This window comes from Vulpes vulpes, chromosome 13, assembly GCF_048418805.1.
Source record: "Vulpes vulpes isolate BD-2025 chromosome 13, VulVul3, whole genome shotgun sequence".
In the NCBI taxonomy this organism is placed as follows: Eukaryota; Metazoa; Chordata; class Mammalia; order Carnivora; family Canidae; genus Vulpes; species Vulpes vulpes.
Genome location: NC_132792.1, coordinates 102,085,759 through 102,093,563, shown reverse-complemented (window position 1 = coordinate 102,093,563; position 7,805 = coordinate 102,085,759). Strand labels below are relative to the sequence as shown.

At 36.4% G+C, this 7,805-nt stretch overlaps 1 non-coding gene across 1 annotated transcript; it reads right to left on the bottom strand.

Moving 5' to 3' along the window:
• Nucleotides 1-6,991: 6,991 nt before the first annotated feature.
• Nucleotides 6,992-7,097, bottom strand: LOC112918980 (U6 spliceosomal RNA). Its single transcript, XR_003234795.1, has one exon. It is a non-coding gene; the product is annotated as a U6 spliceosomal RNA (small nuclear RNA).
• Nucleotides 7,098-7,805: the final 708 nt, after the last annotated feature.

Below are 7,805 nucleotides of genomic sequence, written 5' to 3'. Positions count from 1 at the left end.
GCATTTGTCTTTCTACCTACACAGGGAAAAGAAAATAAAACTGTAGCAGGAGAACGTGTTGCCAAGAATGGATAGACCCTTGTATATTTTGTAAGATTCAGTAAAATTAAGTGAGCATCACTTTTAAAAACCCTTTGAAAGGATAGTGTTGCATAAAACAAACAAACAAAAAGACCCAAAAACAAAAACAAAAACAAAACACACTCAATCTCAAAGCCTTACTACTAACAGTCAAATAACCATTATCAAATATAGGAATAGACTTTACAAGAAGCATCATAAAAACAAATGTGTGATGTACATTCATAACACACACTTTGTAAAGATGGATAGAATTATTTTAAAATCCTTACTGTTAAAGAACAAAAATTTAACTGAGTAGATTTGAAGATGTAATTGGCTTTGTTCAAGGACTCATGAATCTATCAGCATCCCCTCTAGTAAAGACAGGTGCTGGAAGCAGTTTGTAAAAGGGTAGGCTCTTTCTTTCTTTCTTTCTTTCTTTCTTTCTTTCTTTCTTTCTTTCTTTCTTTCTTTCTTTTTTCTTTCTTCTTTCTTTCTTTCTTTCTTTCTTTCTTTCTTTCTTTCTTTCTTTTTCTTTTTTCTTCTTTCTTTTTAGTATTTTGTTTATTAATTTGAGAGAAGAGAGAGAGAAAACACACGCATGTGCATGTGCGGAGGGGAAGGGCAGAGGGAGAGGGAGAAGTAGGATCTCAGCTGAGTGGGGAGACCAAGGCAGGGCTCCCTCCCAGGACCCTAAGATCCTTACCTGAGTTGAAAGCAGCCCGTTAGGGGATCCCTGGGTGGCGCAGCGGTTTGGCGCCTGCCTTTGGCCCAGGGCGCGATCCTGGAGACCCGGGATCGAATCCCACATCAGGCTCCCAGTGCATGGAGCCTGCTTCTCCCTCTGCCTGTGTCTCTGCCTCTCTCTCTCCCTCTGACTATCATAAATAAAAATTAAAAAAAAAAAAAAAAAGAAAGCAGCCCGTTAACCGCTGAGCCACCCAGATACCCCAAGTGGAAGGTTTTTACAGGCAGAAGGGGCTGGGGACAAAGTCATTAGCAAACGAAAATAAAGGATTGTTCTGGGCCAAGCATTATTATACAGATTATCTCACTAATGCTGATAGGAAATTTCAGATTGATTCTTTAAAGATCACACATATCTGGGAAAGTCTGAAAGTGCAATTAAGTCGTGGATTGCCATGGGAGGGGGCGGGGGGCAAATGGCACCATTTAGGGTCTGTTGTTTCTTTCCCAACACTATTTAAAGTAACTCTTTTGATTGATAGTAATAAAATCCCCTTTGATAAAACCAATCTACAGAGTTAGATGTTGTTTATTTCCAAACAGTAGAGAAAAAAAAAAAAAAAAAGAAACGAGTGTGGAGTTCCTCTGTATTTGGCCCAAGAAGACATAGGATTTCAACATTTTTTTTAAAAGATTTACTTATTTATTTGAGAGAGAGAGAGAGAGACGGAGAGAGAGAGAGAGAGCGTGAGACTGAGAACCAGAGGGGCAGAGGGAGAAAGAGAATCCCAAGCGGACTCCCCCACTGAACACAGAGGCCCAGGACCCTGAGAAAACACTTAAAATTTAGTTTTCAATGTGCTATAATTAATACTTGTAATTTTGTAGTGTTTTTACTTGTCTATATTTAGGGACCTTTAAATGCAATAATATGGAATCATTAATGTTAGAAAGAAACTTCAAAGCTTCCTTTGAGACAGTTGAGGTTTTATGTAGAATTCATACCAAAACTTCACATAGCTTTATTTCCTGCCAGATATAGTTCAAGAAAAGCTAAAAGGAACTCTGTAATCCAAAGTTAAAGAATTTTCTTGCTATGGCTTTGCCTCTCCTAATGTATATAGAAAATTTAGGAAATAAGGGTGGATGGCATTCGTATAGCTTATGTATCTAAAATTTAAAACTGAAATTCACAAAGACATTTTGTCCATAGCAGGTATTCTCTAAGATGGATATGCTACTTCTGTGTCTTCCATATTTCTTACCTATCTGAGATCTATACTGAAATTCTATTATCAGTGCCTCTTGAAACCTGATTCCTGGACCAGAAGCATCCACATTACAAAGGAGCTTGTTAAAAATGCTAATTCTGGGGTACCTGGGTGGCTCAATGGTTGAGCAACTGCCTTTAGTTTAGGTCTTCATCCCGGAGTCCTGGGATCGAGTCCCATATCGGAGTCCTGGGATCGAGTCCCATATCGGGCTTCCCGCAGGGAGCGTGCTGTCTCTGCCTCTTTCTATGTCTCTCATGAATAAATAAAAATAATAATAAAAAAAAGAAATACTAATTTTGGAGTCCCTCCCCCAGTTCCTTTAGACAGGAAAGGGACAGTGAGGTCCTCTGGGCATTGCTTTTGATTTAACAAATTCACAGTACTAGTTCTTTGCTACTCTGCTTCTTCACACCACCTGAGAGCTGGTGAGGACCGAGGGTTCAGGCCCCACCCCCAGACGTGTTGAATCAAAATCTGCATTTCAACAAGATCCCCAGGAGGTCTACAGGCACAGGAAACTTTGATTAGTGTGTGCAGTTGGTCCCCTGAGGGGAACCTGCAAAAACTAATCTGTGGACAACACAATTAGCCAATTAGAGCAAGCTACACAAGTAGCCTCAGGAAGCAGGTCTGTAGCTGCCATCTGGTAGGGAAATTGTCGCAGTTCACCTGGTGGCCTAAATTCAAGCCCGCTTGCCTCTCACCATCCAGAAAGCAGAACCTCCCACTCTGTGTTCTTGTGTACCTGGGTAATCGACTCTGTGAACTTTATACCGAAAACTGCTTTGAATTGGAGAATATACAATGATGCGTAAGGCAACCAAATTTAGGTAGATGGCATGTTTCATTGTCACTTTATTTACTAAATTTATTTTGCTAACTCAAAATTTAAAAAAATCACGTTTTGATATTATTTTTGATCAAGCCTATCCAATAAATTTACCAAATTGTGCTTAAAAATCAACCTGAATAATTCTGATAGTTAAGCAATACACTCACAGTTTCCTGATTTCATTTTGGCAAATATGTGTCTTGATGTATTCTTTTCTTCCTGAGCCAATTTATCTCCATGTACATTTATAACGTTTTATTTTTCTGGGTGTAGCCGACTTTGAGTATTATAGGTGTGGCTGAGAACCTGTCAGAACCAGTGATGTTATATTAAGTAACTAAAATCTGTCATAATTATTTCTTTTTGTTTCATATTGGGTAGAATCAAATTAAGACAAATTCTCAGAGTTGTTTTAATTTTAATATTTTATTTTAATATAGTACATTATTAATATTAAATATATAATACCATAGAAATATAGAATATAGTTATTACATGTGTTAAATATTAACTGTTAATATTAAATACTAATTTGACGTTGATGTTTTTATATTAAATATGTGTGAAGTTAAACATTAAGTAGACTATTGACACTTACAAACACATGTCCCTTGGTATTTTGTGAGAGTCGTGTCAGAGACTGCTGGCTGTTCACCAACTATCTCCTAACTTAGTTCTTCATTGGAGATGGAGCTCTGATTTCATTTGGGTTGGCTATGTGCCTCACTGAGAGACCACTATTTCCCAAACCCCTTGAACCAATTGTGACAACCCCTAAATTCTGGCCAGTAAGAAGTGAAATGCTATGTATAATATTTCTGAGTAGATGTCTTAAAGATGTCTTAATGGAGCTGATTCAGCTGGAAGAATTTTTGTTCTTCTCCCAATTGCTTTTTGTTTCGTTTTGTTTTTTTTTTTTAAGTAAGCTCTACATCCATTGTTGCGCTTGGACTCAACAACCCCAAGATCAAGAGTCCCATGCTCTACCGACTGAGCCATCCAGGTACCCCGGATTCCCCCAATTGTATTTCATGATGTCTAGAACATGGATGTGATGCTCCCCACCCCCACCCCATCCCCAAACAACCTTATGATCTTCAGGTTGGAACCCATCAGCCATTTGTTGAGAATGGAAGAGCATAAAGATAGAAGGAGGTTGAATCCCTGGTAGCTTTGTGGAATCTCCAAGCCTGCCCTGGATGTCCCATGTCTAGACTTGTTCACTCAAGTGAGAAATCGTTGTGTGTTTAAGCAATGAAATTTTAAATTTTCTATTAAATGTAGCTGAATCTTGTCTGATATAGGGAGAAAACAGAGACTGAGTGGAAATAATTAATTCACCTAAGTCATGATTCAATAAACTGGAAAATCATTTTCTTTGGGCTAAGATTTTAGAAATGTTTAGTCTTGAAGACATTTCAGAGTTTTCTTTTTTTTTTCTTTCTTTTTGTTTTATTTATTTATTTATTTATTTATTTATTTATTTATTTAGAGAGAGAGAAACCATGCTCAAAAGCAGGGTGGGGAGAGGGGCAGATGAAGAGGGAGAGAGAGAATCTCAAGAAGACTGGGGGCTGAAAGCAGAGCCCCTGCAGGACTCAATTGCATCACTCGAAGATTATGCCCAGAGCTGCATACAAAAACTTAACAAATTGACACTTAATACTTAACAAATTGAGTTACCCAGGTGCCCCAAGACACATTTAAAAAAAAAATTCTTTAGAAGTTTTATTTATTGAGAGAGAGAGAAAAAAGCCAGAGAGAGAGAGAGCATGAGTGGGGGGCGGGGGGGGGGTAGAGGGAGAAGCAGGGAGCCCGATGATGGGCTAGATCCCAGGACCCTGGAATCATAACCTGAGCTGAAGGCAGATGCTTAACCCAGTGAGCCACCCAGGTGCCCCAAGACACATTTTTAAATGTTGCGTACTACTTCTACCATTGCATCCTCCTAGAAAGTCTGAAAGATTCAATATTTTCTTCCATTCTAATAGCCTAAGACATGTTCCCGTGTTTCAGTTAATTAATATGTAGGTAAATACAATTTATTTTTCCATTAATCCAATGAATTTCTATTATAATCTAAAACTGTTCTTGTGCCAACTCAAATAGACCTCAAAATGAGTAAAGATGTGTTTGACAAACACAGGAAATTAGAGGTTTCCGCATGTGACAAAGACAATGTTATGGTTTTGCTATATGACAAATGATCATTCCATATGCTAATAGACTCAGTTGGAATTCAGCTTTTTTTACATTAGTGTCTATATAAAAATGTATTTTAAAAATGATCTTAGTGAATTGGTTAGGACTTGCTTTAGAGCAGCACTTGGTAACAGAAATAAAGTGGCTTAGACAATATAAAAGTTTATTTTCACTAATGTAAAACAAGCTCAAAATCTTGGACTTGTATGGATGCTTCTTTTTAAAAATTTTTTACTGTTTTTAAAACATTTGTTTTAGAATTGCCGTGACAGGAAAACTTTACAGATTTGAATCCATTAAGTCGAAACATTTTTCCAGAGGAATAGATACCTGAAACTAAGTAAAAAAACAAGAAAATTAGGGGGAAAAAAAGCATTTGTGAGAGACAATATATTACTGTTAGTAATATACTAATGAATTTCATAAAATGATATGAAAATAATAAATCATTAGTAAAATAGGTAAAGAATATAAACAGATCATTCACAGAAGAAAGGTCAATTAAATTTCATTTGAACAAATGAAAATATTCTAAACTCACGGATTTAAAACAATGAAAAATTAAACATGTTTACTACTGTATAACTTTCATTCAAATTAAACAATTTTTCAGTACATATATTCAGGATAAATTATGGAGGAATAGAATATCTCATAAAATACTTGAAATTGTTCAGAAGATTTTTGGTAGGTTACATAAAAATGCTTTGATTAATGGTTACATTTTACAAGTAGGACTTGTTTTCTTATGAGAAAGAAATGTTTTCATCATGTACTCTTTATTCTCTGTATTCTTTTTGTCATGTGAAGTATAAATTTTGGGGTTTGGGACTTTTTTGTTGTTTTGTGGAGTTTTTTTTCTTCTGTGTGGATGCTTCTTAATGTCCCAGGAACCTTTACTTTTCTGCCCAACCATCTTTTTGTACAAATTGCTTCCCAGTCACAAAATGTATAATGCAGCTCCAGGCATCACCTCTGTGTCTATAACAGGAAAATAGACTGTTTTTTAGGGCACATTTCCAGAAGCTCTCTCCAACAACTTCTCATATACTTGGGAGAACTTAGTCACATGTTCATCCCCATCTGAAAGAAAGTAAGAAAAGTGATTTTTCAGCTGAACAAAATCAGGGCACAGTAACTAAGGAAGATGCTTAATAATGACATGAGGTAATCTGGGGACAAATGTGCAGGAGGAATATTGGTTCTTATTTTTAACCAATGTTACTCTGCCCCAGATCAATATGATTCTTAGCGAAATGTTTATTCCTTATATAATCGTTAAGGGACTGTATAGTGGAGAGATGCACTCTTTCAATTGCCAAGTTTCATAAAATACTGGAGAACAAAAACTTATTTAAAAAAAATCACATAAGTAAAGCTAAAAGTATTTTTTTTTAAGATTTATTTATTTATTCATTCAGAGAGAGAGAGAGGCAGGCAGAGGGGAGAAGCAAGCCCCATGCAGGGAGCCCAACTTGGGACTCTATCCCTAGTCTCCAGAATCACACCCTGGGCTGCCCGGGGCTGCCCAAGCTAAAAGTTTTTTAGAGATTAAACCTTGATTACATCTGCAGGCCAAGATATAGCTAGCAAATGTTTTGAAAATAATTATAAATGCATTACTATATTCCAATGTATTCCAAATACATTACTGTATTCCAATAAATACATTACTATATTCCAATCAATTCCATTCTTACCCAAAATGTAAATTTGTGACTTCTTTAAAAAAAAAACTGGCAATTCTGGTGACACTGAGTCTATATTCCAATTGGCTGGAAGGGAAAGTGGCATTCCTGGTGCCCTCTGCCAACGCCAGTGCCCTCTGAAACTTGCCACTCATGATAGGAAGGCTTTGCCTAACATTTATTAGGACACTTAGACTTTTCTTTCTTCTCTCTCTCTCCCACCCTCCCTCTCTCTTTCTTTCTTTTAAAATATGGAACGCTTCATGAATTTGCCTGTCATCCCTCTGCAGGGCCATGTTAATCTTCTCTGCATCGTTCCAATTTTAGTACGTGTGCTGCTGAAGCAAGCACTGTACTATTATTTTCTGAAGGTATATTTAAGAAGAGAAAAGAAACAAGGTTTTTTTGGACTTCTATCTTTTTCAAAATAATTTCAAAATAATTAAAAAGGGCTACTTTGTTTCAACCAACATGACTGACTTATTTTAATTTCTTTCCTGACCCCTGCAGGCATTGAAGTTTGTAGCTACTTGCACTATATGAGTTTCAATACAAAATGAATTGTGTTGCCGTCTGACATACTAGATCATTTACTTCTTCCCTGTGTTCATTGTTTATTGTTTTCTCTCCTCTCCCTGCATTTGAGTGTAAGCTCCACCAGAACAGTGCACAACACCTTAAAGAGAACTGAATAAATGTTTTTTGAAGAAATTTATTAAGTGCCTACTATGTGCAAGCATTCCAGAATGCTCTTTTCACAAATATTATTTCATTGAAACTATTTACAGCATACTTCCAATTTATATATCATTATTCCTATTTACTAATAAGAAAACTGAGGTTGAGAAAAGTTAGTTGACTCAAACAAGCTCAGATTGCTAGCTAGGTTTCCAGGAGCCAAAATTTAAATGTGAGTCTGACTAATGATTCCATCCTGAACATTTCTCTTCGAATGGCTCTCAATATCAGTAATGCAATGGAAAAAAAAAAGTTTTTTACTTCTTAGTTCTAAAAGAAAATTATGCTTCCTGTGAATCTAAGTTGCTCATTGAAATGTAA